The sequence below is a fragment of the Mus musculus genome, chromosome 11 (genome assembly GCF_000001635.26).
Source record: "Mus musculus strain C57BL/6J chromosome 11, GRCm38.p6 C57BL/6J".
Classification (NCBI taxonomy): domain Eukaryota; kingdom Metazoa; phylum Chordata; class Mammalia; order Rodentia; family Muridae; genus Mus; species Mus musculus.
The window spans coordinates 79,316,621-79,334,543 of NC_000077.6; the positions used below are offsets into that span (position 1 = coordinate 79,316,621).

Sequence of the window (17,923 nt, forward strand, 5' to 3'; positions counted from 1 at the left end):
ATAGGCTCGTATTTTCAACACTTGACCCCCAGCTAGGGATGATTTCAGGGAAGAGTCTGGAAACTTTGGAAATGAAGCCTAGCCCAGGAGAAGTAAGTTATTAGACTCAGGCCCTGAAATGGCTGTGCCCCTTATTTCCTGCCTTGCACTCTCTGTCCTGGTCCACTATGATGTGAACAGCCTATGTCACATGCCCCTGTCCCAAGAGATTCCACAGACTTCTGCCTTCCACATGGTCATGGGAAGAAAAGCTTCGGAAGCCGTGAGCCCAGAGAAATCAACCTTTCCTCCTTTAGTCTGTTACCATCAGCTCTTGTGGAGGTCACAGCCATTCCAAAGCTAACTGAGACAGCACAGAAGTTGCCAAGCTGGGATTTGCTTGGGCCTTCTGGCTTCAGAGTCCTGGCAACTGTTGCTGCCTCTGAGAGACTTAAAGGTTTAATTGTGTTTGTGCAGAGGAGCCCACGGGTGCAATCCGTTAATTACTTCTCTTAACATCCTAGACATCAAATGCTTTAATGCTCAGGGTTCCTTTTTGCAAAGAAACTCTTTGTTTTCCTTGAAAGTGTGTGTGCACTCGCGTGCGTGTGTGTGCATTGCGTGTTGCATGCAGAAGCCAGAGCAAGATGTTGGCTGTCTTCCTCTGTCATGTTCTACTTTATTGCCTTTCACTGAGTTGGAAACTATGGATTTTGGCCAGCTGGCTGGCCAATGAACTCTCAGGATTCTGCCCCAGTGCAGGGGGTAGGGGGTGGATGGGTAGGGGGTGTTACAGGCACACACAGCCATACCAGGATGTGTTTGAAAAGCCTTAGCTTTTTATAGGAGTGTCCCTAGTCCCCAGCCTCTGCATTCTGAAGGGCAATTTGCTTGTTTCCACTTGGACCATTTGACAAGAAAGAAAAGAAACTTCTAGAAAGCTTCCACTCACCTTCAAGGTGAGCCAGGTGAGTAGCGATCTTCCGTTCCTTGGGGTGACAGTTGCTTAATCCCAGCAATAAACTGTACTTCTAAGGAGAGAGGGCCGACTAAAGGTCTGTGTGAAATTCCAGATGTGACTAATCCAGTGGCTGCACCTGTGATTATCTGACATGACCCAAGAAGACTCAGTGTAGCAGGTTTGTAGCTTCTCGTTAACGAGGAGTCTGTGTGTCTGTGTGCACTGAGGACGGCTTTCTCCTTCCCTTGTCTCTCCCCGAGGTAAGCATGGGCGGGCATGATGGTTTCTGCATTAAGCTTGGTGTCTTGTGAGCTTATATAAGATCTAATTTTCATGAGTTACTCGAAGCTTGGGAACGCCAGTAAGTGGCTTTATATAACCTGAGGTACCAGGAAGGTCTTCGACCTTGAAGACTTTATTTGGTGATTTACATATGATAGGCCTCAGCTTTCCAAAGCATTTTGTATTTGGGGACATTTTATAATCTTTCTTTTTAAGTGTGTGTGTGTGTGTTCATATTTCAGTGTGTGTTTTTCTGCTACTCTTGTGGAGGCTGGAGGACACCTCAGAGGGGTTCTCGTTCCTTAAGGTCTATCCTTCTTGTTTTTGGTGACAGTCTTCTATTGATCTGGAGCTAGTGTAAGCTGGCTAAGGAGATGAACAGTATCTGAATGGCTGCCACCTCCCAACCCTTTTTGGAGAAAAGAGCCTATGGCTCCTACGCATTGGTGGCTGTTGGGGATTTTTCTCTTTAGACGTTGCCGTCAGGGGCTGGAGAGATCAAGCTGTGGTTTAGAGAACTTGCTGCTCTTCCAGGAGATCCAAGTTTGGTTCCCAGCAACCACAGAAGAGCTTACAAATAACTGTAATTCCAGCTTCCCTCCAGCATCCTCTTCTGGCTCCCCGTGGATGCCCCTTCTACATAAACAGTCAAATTAAATACGTTTTTAAAAAGAAAACAAAGCTATCATCTGTAGGCAGAGCAGCAGTCAACGAAACAGCCTTGTGCAGGTATGCGGCCAAAAGGAGGTACTTTTCCAGGACAAGGCCTGGGTGACTTGCTCTGTCTGTTAAGGACATTAAAAACTGGAAGAAGAGGAAACTAAACCAGCCATGATAATGGTAAAAGGGTCACCGATGGACTGGCCTGGGACCTTTTGGTGTTCCTAGATAGAAACCATTAATAGGCAAGAAACAGCTCTTCAGCGTTAGTCACTTTATGGGTCCTTAGGAACCAACGACTTATGGGCCATGCTGACAGACTCATAAGCGTATAGCTCCAAGCCTCAATAACTAGACACTTGTGGCTTAGCCAAAAACATAACTCTAGGAGCTCAGGTCTTAGTGCTTCTGGGTTCAAATTGCCAATGACCTTGTACTTGGTAGTTAGTGAGATCTTTGGCTCTAGCCAGCAGCTAGCAACAGCTTCAGACAGCAGCCGTCAGCACCAGCCAGTGCTATAGCGTAGAAGCCTAAAGTGTCAGGGCCCTTGACCTCTGTGGTTCGTGCTGCAGCAGCCAAGCTCCTGAGTACCAGGACCTCAGCCTTCAGTGGTTGCCAGCTCTCAGGGGCTCCCAGCAGCTAGGGGCTCTTCCAGCAGCTGGAACTGTCCTCTGCTCTCTTCAGATCTTTGCCGTCTCCATTCTTCCCCGGCCTATTGTCACCTCCACCCCTTGTCACTCTCGGGAACTCTCCCCCTGCCCTCCTCCCACTGCCTCTTTGAGCCCTACCATCTCTTCTTCACAACAGTTCAGGCTTCTCTACTGGGCGTGGCAGTACACACCTTCCTTTAATCCCAGCCCAGGGACAGAGGTAGATGGATTTCAATGAGCTCCAGGCCAGCCTGGTCTACATAGTGAGTTCAAGGCCAGCCAAGGCTACATAGTGTGACCCTGTCTCACAAAACCACCACCACTAACAATAATAATAGTAAAAATAATTTAGCAGGCAAAGAGACCATTCAGGAAAGGGCTATTTTATACTGGAACTAGAGCCTGATGTTTAATATTTGGGAGCTATACAGGAGAACATCTCCTGGCTAACTCAAAAAAAGTGAACTGACCAGCCTGGTTATATAGCACGGAGTGGTGGGTGTGGCACATACACAGAGGATGCATTTGCACCAATCAGCACACACAGTCAATCCCACCAGCCACTGGCTTCATCATAGTTTTATTTTTATTCCTTTTCATTATTTTAATCCCTAGGTCCTTGCTGAGTGACTGAGAAGGTGTCTCCCCCCGCCACCACCATCCTGAGTGAGAGCAGCTATCAGGTCACCACAAGTTCATTGAAGTTGATTTTACCTTGGGTGTGGGGCTTGTTTGGAGTGATTGTGCATGGAGCAAAGAAGCCCTCCTGGAGACATCCGGTCTTCCGCTGTCCTCATAGCCACAGTGTTATCAGAGAGGTCAGAAAGTATCCAAACAAGGAGGCTGTGGGAAGACAATCTGATCGGCTTCTGGAGAACAGCCTGGCTCGGTTCCCCACTCCACGCTACTAGACGGGAAGGAAAGAACCTGCCATTCAAAACCAGAACAGCCTGTTCCCTGTGTGCTCACTCATTCACAGAGCAGAACACCAAGGTACTTACAATAAACACGTAAAGAGGAGCTGGAGAGAGATGCTCAATGGGGAAGCACACTGGCTGCCCTTGCAGAGGACCCAGGTTCAGTTCCCAGCACTCATATGACGGTTTGCAAGCCTCTGTGGGCACCAGGCATGCAGATGGTGCACATACATACATACATACCTGCAGAACACCTATGTACATAAAATAATGATTACTTTAAAAAATTCTTAAAGACACCCCAAGACAGCACTAACACTCTTTTAGGCAGGCACTTAACTATGTTCAACAGTGCTTAACTGTTGCCCTAATGCCTTAAGTATAGTTGCAGCTCTCGCTCTATCTATTAGAACCATTAGCACAAAGCACTACCGATACCCTTCTCTGTGTTCCAGATATCTGTTGGTTTTCTTGATTTCATACTCTCGATTCTCCACGTAACCTTACCTTGAACACCCACTGACGGGGGAAGCCAGAACTGTCTGTTGCTGTGTGTGGTGTAAACGCTGCCTTACACAGCAAAAATCACCCTCTGGAGGTGCGATTGAATTGTGGGGTCTCGTAGTGGAGACAACCTGGAATGTGCAGGTAAGCTCGATGTAATCACAAGGTTTCTTCTCAGAGAGACAGGAGGAGCAGAGGTAGTAGGAGGAGACACGAGCATGAGGGGATGGAGGGAATGTTGCCAGCCTTGAGAAGAAAACGGATTCTCCCCAGAAACTTCCAGAAGGAGTCAATCCTGGAGATACAATCTCAGTGGAGCTAACTTCAGACATTTTAGATCTGGAAGTGCAGAGCTGTATATTTGTGCTGTTCTGAGTCACTAACTTTATGGCAATCTGTTACAGCAGCAACAGGAAACTAATGTGCCACTTGACTAAACCATAAGCCTACTATTTGTGTGTCCCCTTCTAAAAGATAGAAAAATAAGAACACAGAGCACGTGACAGTGATTCCTGTTAGCTTAGCATTGTGGAAAGCTCCCAGGTCGGCTTTGAAATGGACATTGCCTCAGAAGAATCTAAGGTGAGAATAAGGACACAAGAAGAGATGTCAGCGGGCCACACTTGGAGAAAACACCACAAGCCTTTGCCAGGAGAAAGAACTAGACCTTATGCTTTTAAAAACAGTTGTGGGCTACTCACCAGAGAAGACTGCTTGGCTCTGGGTTTAAGCCAGTAGAAAGTCTTTGTTAGCCAGCAGACAACTACACTGAGTGGTCAAGATCCCAGTGTAGCACCAAGCCTTTCTCAGGATGAGCTTTTAAGCATAAAAAAAAAAAAATGTCTTGGGTTCACACATGAACCATGTCTTTCGTTCACAGTAGCAGTTAGCAAGAAGCAGAAGTCAAAAGGCAAAATTGTTACATTTAGAGACAAACTATGGACTTTGATGGATTAGGCCTTTTAGTTTTGGCAGGTGGTGATGTCTATGTGCTCAGTTTTACAGCCTGAATGGCACTTCCATCATGGAGTCAGTTGTGCTAAGGAATGGAGGCCTACTAAGGTCTGGGGTCTTGTTACAAAACTTTATGTCAGGTGGGGTGGCACACACGTCTAACTTCAGTGCTCCAGAGGCAGAAGCAGGTGGATCTCTATGATTTTGAGGCCAGCCTGATCTAAATAGTGAGTTCCAGGCTAGCCACTGAATACACAGAGAGACCCTATCTCAGGAAGCAATACAACAGACAAAAAGATGTCCTACTGCTATGGCCACCATCAACAGTAGGTAAGGATGTTGTTTAAATGGAAGCTGCACTGTATACACATTCATTTTTCATTTGTTCAAAGTCAGTCTGCTGTCATGAGTCACTCTTTCTGGGCATCTCTTTGTTGTGCTGGAGTATACCACTAGGTACCTTCCCAGATGTGAGTACAACATCCTGAGCCAAGGATTTAAACAAATGCACCGGCTTTCTGGTATTCCTCACAGATGTTTTTAGAGACTGCTGTTCTGTAATACTTAGAGGGTTGTTTGTTTGTTTGTTTGTTTGTTTGTTTGAGACAGGGATTCTCTGTGCAGTCCTGGCTGTCCTGGAACTCATTCTGTACACCAGGCTGGGCCTCGAACTCAGAGATCTGCCTACCTTGGTCTCTCGATTAAACACAAGGCCTGCACAACCATTCCTGGCTCTGTAATACTATAGTTTAATCGGATTTTTCTTTGTCTTTTTAGGATTTAATTCTAGTTTTTTGAGAAACCATGGCTGGCCTAGAACTCATAGAGATTTTCCTGCTCTGTTGCCTAAGTGCCGAAGTTAGACATGTACACTACTATGGCTTTATTTTAATTTTTGGTGTGTGTGTGTGTGTGTGTGTGTGTGTGTAGTGACCTCGAGACTAGAAGATGGGATCAGATCCCCTGCAGCTGGAGTTACAGGTAGTTGTAAGCATGCATGCATGCATGTATGTATGTATGTATGTGAACCACATTGCTTGCCTGATGTCAGTAGAGGTCAGAAGAGGGCGTTGGGTCCTTAGAACTTTAGCTAAGGATGGTTGTGACCTGCCATGAGGGTGCTGGAACTAAACATGCCTTCTTAGCCACTGAGACAGCTCTCTAGTCTCAAAGATTTAAAACTGGATTTATTCATTTTATCTTATGTGTAAATGTTTTATGTGTATGCACATCATGTGCAGGCTTGGTCTAAAGAGGACACTGGATCTCCTGGAATTGAAATGACAGATGTTTCGTGAGCCACCATGTGGGTGTTGGAAATCGAACCCTGTTCCTCTGCAAGAGCAACAAATGTTCTTAACTGCTGAGCCATCTCTCTCCAGTCCTCTGTTGTTGTTGCTGCTGCTGTTGTTGTTAATACATGCTTTTCTTCATTCCTTGTAGCCTGGAGATATTTTAAAAAAGAAAGCTTTATTACTATAATTAGAATGATTATTCTGATAATTACTGCATTGGTCTATTTTCTAATAGTGAGATTGCAGATGCAGATGACAGGACTCACTGTCGGGACTTCTAACAGTGAAGGACTATAGCTCCACAGTTGGTAGTTCACAGGATTGCCTGCAGAGCCTGGAAAACAAACTAACATTCTACACAGTCAGACACAAGCCTGGGAGAAAAACTCCTCGGTCGGCCAGAGGCACATTCTCATGGAATCCCACTGCTACTGCTTACCAGTTGGTACCTCCGTGCTGGGGGCTGGGCGTGGACCTTCTAAAACTCTTGTATTACCATGGTGGTGGTGGTTACAAAGAGGCAGCTCCCCTCTGCGTGTGGCTGCCACTGTGTCTGAGTCACTTTCCGCTCCCCAGATTCCATGTTCTGCATATGCTGGGTCACATGTAGCATCTGTAACTCTAGTTCCAGGTGACCTGACACCCTCTTCTGGCCTTTATGGGCAGTAGCCACACATGTGGTGTACATACATACAAGCAGGCAAACCACCCGTCACATTTATTTTCAAATTATATATATTTCTTTTAGTTCTCTTTCTCTCTGTGTATACGTGTGTGTGTGTGTGTGTGTGTGTGTGTGTGTGTGTACACTCCCACATGGCAGAAAAGTGCTTATGATCCTTCCAGCCCTATGGTAAGCACTTTTATCCATTGAACCATCCCCTTGTCCCTGTAACGTTAGTTAGTTTTCAGCCCTTCTGGAAGGTTTTTCTTGATTAAGTGATATGTGTTTCCCAAATTCCTGGAAGATTCTGCCAAAACCTTGGGATTTTGTTTTTAACCAGAAAGAGAAACTAGATATTGTGAACATGGATGGCAGAGAGGGTTTGTCTGCCCAGTCCTAAGTCCTTTGTGTCCAATCTAAGGTGAGGGGTCCCAAGGAGAGGATGTGAGCCACATGGACAAAGTCAATGGGAAGAATTTACCATTGAAGAGAATGGGAAGAGGATTAAATGTCTATCTCCAATCCAGTTTCTCTGGAGTGCTTCATCCGAAGGGACAGAATACTTTAAAGGGCTAATCCTGACAGTAGGCAAAACTTGAATGAATTTCCTCTCTTCATTCTAAGCAAAGCCACCGGACAAGACAGGGCCTGTTGGATTACTCAACAGTCCAGCTGTGTTTTCAGCCTGAAGGCTGGGGGGGTGGGGGGGGGAGTGTAATTAACATTCCAAGGTGTAGATCCTTTCCCCACCACAGAAGCCCTTCAGCATCCTTCGGTGATTGGGAATCGAGGACCTCCCTGCAAAGCACTCACAGCACAGGTCAAGGCTGTGCAGAAAAATCTTCACTGTTTTCACCCCGCGCCACTCCGCAGTGAGGGAGCCTACTGGGTTACAGAGCGAGAGACAGGCTGAAAGGAGCATCCGATTCAGGGTCCTCCCACCTCTTGTTCTAAATCAGAATCTCCAAGCCAGATCCACTCCAGTCATGCTTTCATTTCCTTTGAAACCTGTATCATCCTGTTGAATCTGGGCCCACAGGAAATAGAGCCTGGCAAATCCTGGATCTCCTGGAATTTGATCCAGACACAGTACCTGGCTTGATCCGGTTTCCTCTGAGCTAAATCGGTTTCTTGTTTGCATGCAGAACAATGTGTTTTAAAATGTAATATGGAAACCACGGCTGGTCTGACAGTAGCATTAAATGATATATGAACTTACTTGTTTGCTTGTTAACAGTTTTACTATACAGTCTGGCTTCAAATTCCTAGGTTACAGGTCTGAGCTACCTCCGATTTTTGGTAGTGAGGACTGAACCCCTGGCATGGCCCAGGCTAGACCCTTACTTCTCTCCTGGGCTGGGTGTCTCTAGCTCTAAGAGACTTTCTGATCCAGTTACCTCTCTGTTCTCACTGGGTTTCCGGTTTCCTGGATCTGTGACTGACTGGAACACAGCTTCTTCTTTTATTCCAGGCTACCCCATTCTACTGCTTTCGGGGAGTAGGATGAGCAAATCAGAGAGCTCCTTTAAGGTATTCAAGGTTGAACCAGGGAGATGGGTATTGATATTTGTGAGTAAGTCTGATGACCTGGGTTAGAGTCCCCAGGACCCACTTGGTGGGAGGAGAGAAGCAAACTCTTGTAAATTGTCCTCCATCTGCATATCTGTACCTTGCACAATGCCCCACCCATCCCATAAAACAAATCAATAACATGTAATAAACTTTGTTTTTTTTTAAAGATTTATTTATTATTATATCTAAGTACACTGTAGCTGTCTTCAGACACACCAGAAAAGGGCATCAGATCTCGTGACGGATGGTTGTGAGCCACCATGTGGTTGCTGGGATTTGAACTCAGAACCTTCCGAAGAGCAGTCAATGCTCTTAACCACTGAGCCATCTCTCCAGCCCTGTAATAAACTTTGAAAAAAAAAATTCTAAGTTGTTTCTCAGCACTCAGGAGGCAGAGGCAGATGGATTTCTGAGTTCGAGGCCAGCCTGGTCTACAAAGTGAGTTCCAGGACAGCCAGGGCTACACAGAGAAACCCTGTCTCGAAAAACAAAACAAAAACAAAAACAAAAATTTCTAAATTGTTTTTCTACCAGTAACCCTATCAAGAAATCCATTTCATGTACAGTCTCTGAATAGAATGCTTCCCTCACTAATAAGCGTTATTCTAAGAGATTTATAATCCATGGCTTGAGGACTCCTCATAATAGCACCATGAGCTACAAGCTATGATTGTTGTCTCTGTCATTCAGATGAGGAAACCAAGGCACATAAATGTTACGTCATCTGTCAGAGCTGGGGAGGAACGGATTTCCTATTCAAAGCCAGGACTGTCTAAGGGCAGTGGCCAGCCCTCCGGCTGCGGTGTAGAGGCAGTGCCAAGAGGAAGGAGGTTGATGAAGGATGAGATTTGCACAGAGAAGGTTGAAGAATGGCCAACGCTGCAAGCCTTCAGCTTTGTTTTGTTTGCTGAACGGCGTCTACTCTTGTAGCCTATGCTGACCTTGAAAATGCCGCACTGGCCTGGAGTCCTGGCTTGCCCAGAATTCCATGTGCAGACCTGATGGACTTCAGTCTTACAGAGATCCACCCGATTCGGCCTCTGAAGTGCTGGGATTAAAGGTGTGTGCTATCATTCCCAGTCCCGATTAAAAAAAAAAATAATAATGATGATGATGATAATAAAAGATATATTTTAATGTTTTTATTTGTTTGTTTTTATGTGATTTTGAAACAAGGTTACTCTATGTAGTCTTGGCTGTCCTGGAGCTTGCTATGTAAACAAAGTTGGCCTTGAACTCAAGGAGGTCTGCCTGCCTCTGCCTCGAAAGTGCTGGATTTAAAAGGCTGGAGAGATGGCTCAGGGGTTAAGAGCACTGACTGTTCTTCCAAGGTCCTGAGTTCAATTCCCAACAACCCCATGGTGGCTTACAACCATTTGTAATGGGATCCTACACCCTCTTCTGGTGTGTCTGAAGACAGCTACAATGTACTCATACAAATAAATAAATCTTAAAAAAAAAAAAAAAAGGTATGTACCACCTCCCCCAGCTTGTTTTTAACTTTTAAAAAATTTATATTTGTTTATGCTACATGTGTGCAGGTGCCTCTGGAGGCCAAAAGAGGGCTCCCTGGAGCTAGAGTTAAGGTTGTGACCTGCCTCATGTGGGTGCTGAGACCCCCAACTCTGGTCCTCTGCAAGAACAACGAACATTCTATTTCTTTTTTTTTTAAAAGATTTATTTATTTATTATATGTAAGTACACTGTAGCTATCTTCAGACACTCCAGAAGAGGGCATCAGATCTCATTATGGGTGGTTGTGAGCCACCATGTGGTTGCTGGGATTTGAACTCAGGACCTTCGGAAGAGCAGTCAGTGCTCTTACCCGCTGAGCCATCTCGCCAGCCCGAACATTCTATTTCTTAACATTGTAATTTTATTTACGTGTATGAGTCTTTTGCCTCATGTGTGCACATGTACCTGGTGTCCGAGGAGGCCACAAGAGTACACACTGTTGTGAGCAGTCATGTGCGTGCTGGGAGAGCAACAAGTTCTCTTAATCACCAGGCCATCTCTCCAGCCCCCAAGACACCATTATTCACAAGCCTTAGGGCAGGCAAACAGTGCTTACATTTCCTGGTGGCTGGAGCAGCTGGCCAGTCTTTGCTGATTTGCTGTGAACCTCCCCTGCTATCTAAGTATGCTGGGGGCAGTTGCTCTATGGCAGCTCCGGGTCTTAGAAAGAGTGATTCTTACAGGTGCTCTAGCCACGCCTCCTCCTTTCTGATCTTTATCTTTTTGTTTACAAAGGCCTGCACTTGAGCCTTTTCTTTGGGATTCTGTCCTGGGGCTGCTTGAGTAGTACTTTCCCCTCCAGCAGGGAGTCTGCAAGGGCCTGGGAATTTTAATCCTCCCAGTGGGACTAGGAAAAGAGTAAGCGTTAGAAGCTCCATGACTTAGGTTGGTGAGCTTCTTATACCCGGGTCTTCTCTGCTGGGGGCACTGCTGGGTCCACTCTTAGTTTTGTTTCGTTTTTTTGTCTTCTCTCCTTTTCTTCCTTCCTGCCTCTTTCCTCTGTGTGTGTGTGTGTGTGTGTGTGTGTGTGTTTGTGACCATGTGCAAGTGGGGGCCAAAGGTCAACATTGGCATCTTGCTGAATCCCTCATTTTTTGAGGCAAGTTCTCTCACTGAACCTGGAGATCACTGGTCCAGCTGAACTGGCTAGCCAGCAAGCACTATGGAGCCCTCCCTGGGCCCTCAAATCAGATGGCCGCCACCACGCATGCCAGGGTGTTGTTGTTATTATTATTATTATTATTATTATTATATATATGTTTTTGGTTTTTCGAGACAGGGTTTCTCTTTATAGCTCTGGCTGTCCTGAAGCTCACTTTGTAGACCAGGCTGGCCTCGAACTCAGAAATCTGCCTGCCTCTGCCTCTTGAGTGCTGGGATTAAAGGCGTGTGCCACCACACCCGGCTGTTATTATTATTATTGCATTTACTTGTTGTACTGGCTAATTTTTATGTCAACTTGACATAAGCAAGTCAGTCATTTTGGAATCAGAAACCTCAACTGAGAAGATGCCCTCGCTGAATTGGCCTGTGGGCAAGCCTGTGGTACATTTTCTCGAGTGATAATTGATGTGGGAAGGCCCAGCTCACTGTGGGCAGTACCACCCCTGGGTTGGTGGTTTGGGGTGCTGTAAGAAAGCAGTTGAGCAAGTCCTGAGGAACAAGTCACTAAGCAGCACTTCCCATGGCCTCGGCTTCCTCCAGCTCCTGCCTTCTGGTCCTTGCCCTGGGTTCCTGGCCTGACTTCCCTGGATGATGTGGTAAGAGAAATAAACCCTCCCCTCCCCTCCCCACCTTGCTGTTGTCATGGTGTTTCATCACAGCAGTGCAAAATCCAACAGAGATGCTTACCTACCTATTGATGTATGCGGGTGAGCACTGACCTGCAGGCTGTGTGCTCCTGGAGAGTAGAGGACCAACTTCATGAGTTATTTCCCTTTCAACCATGTGTGCCTTTCCTGCCCAGCCAGCTCATTAGCCCTGTGCCAGGGTGTTTTTTTTGTTTGTTTGTTTGTTTTGTTTTGTTTTGTTTTTTGTTTTTTCGAGACAGGGTTTCTCTGTATAGCCCTGGCTGTCCTGAAACTCACTCTGTAGACCAGGCTGGCCTCAAACTCAGAAATCTGCCTGCCTCTGCCTGCCAAGTGCTGGGATTAAAGGCGTGTGCCACCACGCCTGGCTCAGTTTTTTTTTTTTTATTAATTTATTTTCTTGTGTGTTGTATATATATATATATATATATATATATATATAGGAGTTTTTACACATACATCCACACACCAGAAGAGGGTATCAGATCCCATTACAGATGGTATGAGCCACCATGTGGTTGCTGGGAATTGGACTTAGGACCTCTGGAAGAGCAGTCAGTGCTCTTAATCACTGAGCCATCCCTCTAGCTCCAGGGTTTTATGTAGATGTGGGGGATCCTCACACTTGGATTGTAAGCCTTTTACTCACCAAGCTATCTCCTCAGTTCCCTGGCCATCTTGGAACTCACTCTGCAGACAAAGTTCCATGCCCTTGAGACTGGTAAGTTAAATGGAGGCAATAATGAAATGCAGAGACGGATCTCTTCAGGAAACTTATCTTGGTTCTGTTATTGAGTCTGTACTTCCTGCCCACGAGGACTCGAGGTCTGACCTGAGTTTTTCAGGCTCCCCCTCCTTTAAACTTCTCTTGGGTTTTAGTTCTAAAGTGCAGCTATCAGACCTGGGGGAGCTCCACTGTGCTTAGAAATAGCCTAGGACCGTGAGCTTGCTCTGAGCATTTGGGACGATGACACGGGAGTGAAGTTTGGGCCAAAGATGACCCTTTTACCTGAGAAACAGCTGCCCCACAGAACTAATTGGACTTAGTGGGTTAGAGAGAGGAGGAGGGGGAGGGGGTTGGCGAGGAAGTAGGAAGATGATGCAGATATATACGATCAAGATACGTTAACTTATGGAAGAATACAACGAAAAGATTTTAAGACAGATTCACACTGTAGCCCTGGCTAGCCTGGATCCTACTATGTAGACCAGGTTAGTCTTGAACTTTTAAAGATCTTCCTGCCTCTGCCTCATCCTCTGGAGTGGTGGAATTAATGGTGTGTACCACCACATTCAGCACAAAAAAAAAAAAAAAAAAAAAAAAAAAAAAAAAAAAAAAAGAAAGAAAGAAAGAAAGAAAAGAAAAGAAAAAAAAGAAAGAAAGAAAGAAATAGGGGCTGGGGAGAAGGCTCAGAGGTTACAAGCAATAGCTTTTCTTCTAGAGGATCCAGGTTCAAGTCCCAGCTCTCACGGTAGCTCACACTCCAGGTCCAAAGGATACACTATCCTTACATAGATGCACATGCAGGCAGAACTCCAATACACATGAAATAAAAAAGAAATAATTAAATACAAAGCTTTTTTTGCTTTTGTTTTTTTTTGTTTTTTTTTTTTTGTTTGTTTGTTTTTTTTTGAGACAGGGTTTCTCTGTTGTCCTGGAACTCACTTTGTAGACCAGGTTGGCCTCGTTCCTGATTAAGATCACTGGCTGTTCTTGCAGAGGACTTAGGATCAGTTCCCAATACTAACATGGCAGCTCACAACCACCTGAAACTTCATTCCCAGGGACACTAATGTCCTCTTTTGTCCTCCAAGGGTACCCAGGCAATGCACATGGTGCATATACATACATGCAGGCAAAACACTCACATAAAGTAAATAAATACATGGTGGCTCTAGTGTTCACCAGTGTTACGAGAGTGCTAGGCCAGAGCTCTCATTCCACAGTATTTTTTTCTACTAGTACATTGTTTTAATGATTCTATTTATGAGAACCTTCTAGAAGCTGATATGCTCTCCAGTTGCCTACAAACCAGACGGAGTCGCTTGCCAAAATTACTGGCCAAAGCCCCCTTTTCCTGAGGAGAATCCCTGGAGGGACAGGTCAGTGGAACACATGCAGAGATGCTGGCCTGCTTTGTGTGGAAGCTGCTTGTTTTAGGTGATCTGGTGTTATGTTACATGAACACTAGTGTTTTTCCACAAGTATGGCTTCCTTCTGCCAAGAGGATATCTCAGCCAGATGACGGAAGGGGAAACTTTCATGTGGCAAGTGCTGCAGAAGGACGTGAGTCCTCCCAGGAGGAGCCTCTTCACTGGCAACCTGCAGACACACTTAATATTTATGTATTATTATGAACAAAGACATATGAAAGCTATCTGATTCACTATCCACCACATAGCTATGTGGTAGAATTTTTTTTTTTAATTCTTTCTAACGTCAAGACTTACTTTGATTTTTAATGATGTGTCTGTGTGTGGGTATGTGTGTCTGAAAGCAGGTGCTGAAGGAGGTGAGGCTGGAGACATGGGATGTCCTGAAGCTGTAGATAAAGCTTGAAACACACAGCCTCCGGTCACTTGTCTGGAGAAGGCAGGTGATGAGGACTTGGAAGGGTCCAGAGTAGCAAACACTTCCACAGGTGGTGGAGGCATTCAGGCATGGGTAGGTCAAGCCTTAAGTCTTAGATGTGGAGAAGAGAGTGTTGTCTCTTTTGTGTTTGCCTTCTGTAAGGGCTCTCACTATGTAGACCAGGATGCTTGCTTTTGTCTGTAACACCATGTCAACACCTGTCTCCCCTCCCCAGTCCCTTTGAGACAGGGCCGGCCATAGTATGCCTGCTAGCTTCAAACTTGCTGTGGGGCTGGGGCTGGGGAGGTGGCTCAGTGCCTGAGAGGATCTGAGTTCAGTTCTCAGCACCCACATAGCAGCTCATGACCATCTATAAATCCAGACTCTCCACCTAGGCTGTAACCCCAATATCCTTCCCACACGCTCCCACTCTGTTTAGATGAACTGCAGATGCTGAGACCAAGAACTTGACATGATAAGAAGATGCATGTGTTTGAAGCCACAGATAAACCTTTGTCTTCCACTCGTGAAGATGGATAAAAATGTTGACTTCTCTGAGACCCCTGCTAGGACGGAACTGTGGTTTCGGACTTGGGTAACAGTCATCTTTTATACACGGCCTAGGAGCAGTGAGCTCCAGGCTTTTAGTCAGACCTCCAGGGCTTTGCCCACAATGGCTCCATCCCTGGCAATCTCCTCCCTACTCTGCTGGACCAGCTTGAAACTCTATCCACCCTGTCTGCTTCTTTGCCATGTTTCATATATTGCTACCCAAACATTCCTGCCTCTCCCCCACTCCACAGCCAGTTCCTTCTAATGCAAGGGCACATGGCTTTCCGAATTTTAGGTGGTCTGCAAATGGGTCACAGGACTGTGACCACTGTGCCCATCTCTGCAGAGGGCCTCGGTTGTGGCTCATGAATGTGGCTCGCAGGCTTGAAGACTTGACCAGAGGTGATCAGAAGAGGTGGATCTTGCCCTGGGTCTTGCCCTTCTGCAGAACCACCCGAACTGTGCAGATGGAGCATTTGACACAGTCTGCTGGGCATCGTGGCACAGCTGGGAAGGCTGCAGAGCTAGAGAGCAGGAGAGGTGAAACTCCTGAGAGAACTTGGTTCTCAGAGTCCTGAGGGAAATAAGCAGAGAGTTGGGTTTTAACAGGGCAAGGCTAGAGGTTTCTTCTGCAGTCTGGCCTTCAGCGTCCCACTTGAGAACCTGTAAGACTTTTGGGGAAATTTCTGATGTTTCTGGGAACCACAAGAAAGAATCTGTTCTGTTCTGCCCTTTCTCCCTCCAGGCTGGGCAACTCTAGCAGGACTCACAGCATATCTGGTCAGCCAAGTTCCGTCTTTTCTCTGGGTAAGTGGGGACTGTCACGGGCTCAGGCTCAGCAGTCTGTGGCTGAGGATTCATGGCACCCCTTGTCCTTTCCCCTCTTCCTTTCACTGTGAGAGGTGGCAGACTGGACAGCACTGCCATGCTGTGCCTTCTAAGCCTGGGAACTATGAGGCCACCGGAGAAGGGGCAACCATGATGAAGAGCTGGCTGCCTCCTCTTCCTCTGACCATTGTCTCCGTCTGTGACTCAACAGCCGACCAGGGGCTGTTTCTAAGGAGAGAGGTTAGCCAGGATGAGACAATAGCTCCCGGGGAGTGGTGCACATGCTTAAATCATTTCTTACCTGAATGATTTAAGTCAGCACGCCGCGCACGTGGCAGAGCAAAGCTGCTCCTGTCAACCTGGAAGCAGAGCTGGGAAGGAGCTGGAGTCGCGGAGTTTCCTAGCCCAGGCCCCTAATAACCTGAAGACCTCCTACCTCCTTTACCGTGTGGAATTTTGGGAGACATTCGAGGCACAGCTATAAAGCTGGGCAAGCTACATGGAAGGCTGAGGCAGGAAAGTCATTTGAGTCCAGTGTCTGAGACCTGCTCCAGAAAGATAACGAGGCCCCGCCTCTTGACTTAAAACAAGATCCAGCTACAGAACATCCCACGTAGCTGCAAAGGCATTCACGGAGGGAAGAAATGAATGACAGAATTAGGGTCCTCTGAAAGGAACATTTATACTCCATATCACTGAAGACTGAGGAGAAAACACCTTCCCCCAACCACTAGCATACCTGGAGGAAAGACGTTTCTCTCAGCTCTTTTAACACCTAGATCAGAACACTACACAGGCTGAGTCCGGGTAATAGCTTTTGTTACCTATGCATTGATAACAATTAGCTTATAAGTAGTTGTTTCCAGCTGCTCCCCTCTGATTAATCAATGAAGACAAAAGTATTATGGCATGCCTGTGATTTGCTATCTGCAGAGTTAGAAACTTAGCAAGACTGAGCCGAGGGCAAGACGAGTATGTACTTAAAGGGTCAGGGGAGGAAGGACTGGAGTGGGCAGAGCGAGTTTAGACAAGGGGGAAAGGCAAAAAGAGAGAAATTCTTTCAGGCCTAGATAACAGGAGTCGATGACCAGGATTCTCTTTACATTTCTCTTTGTACCCCTCCCAGTGGTCCTGGGGGTTGTTGGAGGTTTTTGTTTGCTTTGTTTTTGTTTTGACAAGGTCTTATTCTGTAACCACATCTGGCCTGCAATTCATAATGTAGCCCAGGTTGACCTCAGACATCTGACAGTCCTCCTGTTTCAGCTTCCCTAGTACCATGCCTGACCTAAGCCAGGGCTCTTACAGCGTCTCATTAAACAGTGCTAACGGGAATCACGTAAGCCCTTATGCTAAACAGTCCAAATAGACCCTTGCCCTCAGCTGTGCAGCTTTGGTTCTAGACAACAAAACTGGCAACCTTGGGCAAGAGATGACTTGGTGGGTGGTGCGGATGCTAAGCACATGTGTCTCTGAGTTCAATTCCTACCACCCCAAACAAAACAACCCCGAACAACCAAATAAGTCATTTCTCCTTCCAGTCCCGAGATCCTCCGTTAGCAGTTACTTAAGCCTCTGAGCCTTTACAAGTCGTAGCACTTCCTGGTATAGTTAGGGAGGGCTTTGATTGCCTTGAGTCTGGATGCACATGCTTAGCAGGATGGAGGGGGTCCTTGTTTTATGTAACCTGAACTCCAGGTCCAGGGTCAGTATCACCACTTGAAGGATGAGGGCCCAGGCTTCTTTTAGCTTTACTTGGAGATGTTGGGTTCTTAGCAGGAAGGAGGATAAAAAGCAAATGACCAAAACTGCACGCCCTGTCTGGCAGTCGGATTCCCAGTAGAATTAGTTGCTAGGTCAGCGTGGTGCGTTGGGGACTCTACTGCTCTGTGCTTCTCTCTCATTTCTGTGATTTCCTCAAGATAGCCATGTTGTTTGTTTTGTTTTGAGACAGTTTCCTATTCCACAGCTTGGCTCCAAATTCCCTATGTAATTAAGGATGACCCTGAATTCTCGATCCTCCTGCCCCCATCTCCTGATAACTAGGCTAACAGGCTTGTAGCACCCACCCAGCAGCGGGTTAGTTTTGAAAATGTACGCTTTTTTGGTTGGGATGATCAGGAACAGGTTCAGGGGCCTCCACCCGACCTTTCCCACTATGACAGCTTTTGTCCCACAGGCCAAAACTGTTGCTGTAGAGTTGGTGACTCTAT

At 46.3% G+C, this 17,923-nt stretch overlaps 1 long non-coding RNA gene across 3 annotated transcripts in view; it reads left to right on the forward strand.

Annotated features, from left to right (window-relative positions):
- The window catches only part of Gm30561, a 20,588-nt gene extending 11,102 nt beyond the window's left edge, over positions 1–9,486 (forward strand). Inside the window, exons 2-5 of one of the 3 annotated variants that reach the window (XR_880031.2) lie at positions 1,053–1,200; positions 3,148–3,525; positions 3,905–4,097; positions 9,129–9,486. This is a non-coding gene — a long non-coding RNA (predicted gene, 30561). Of the gene's footprint in view, positions 1–587; positions 948–1,052; positions 1,201–3,147; positions 3,526–3,904; positions 5,527–9,128 lie in introns of those variants that run through there. The other 2 variants (XR_388880.3, XR_388879.2) reach the window with 2 other exon arrangements.
- Positions 9,487–17,923: the final 8,437 nt, after the last annotated feature.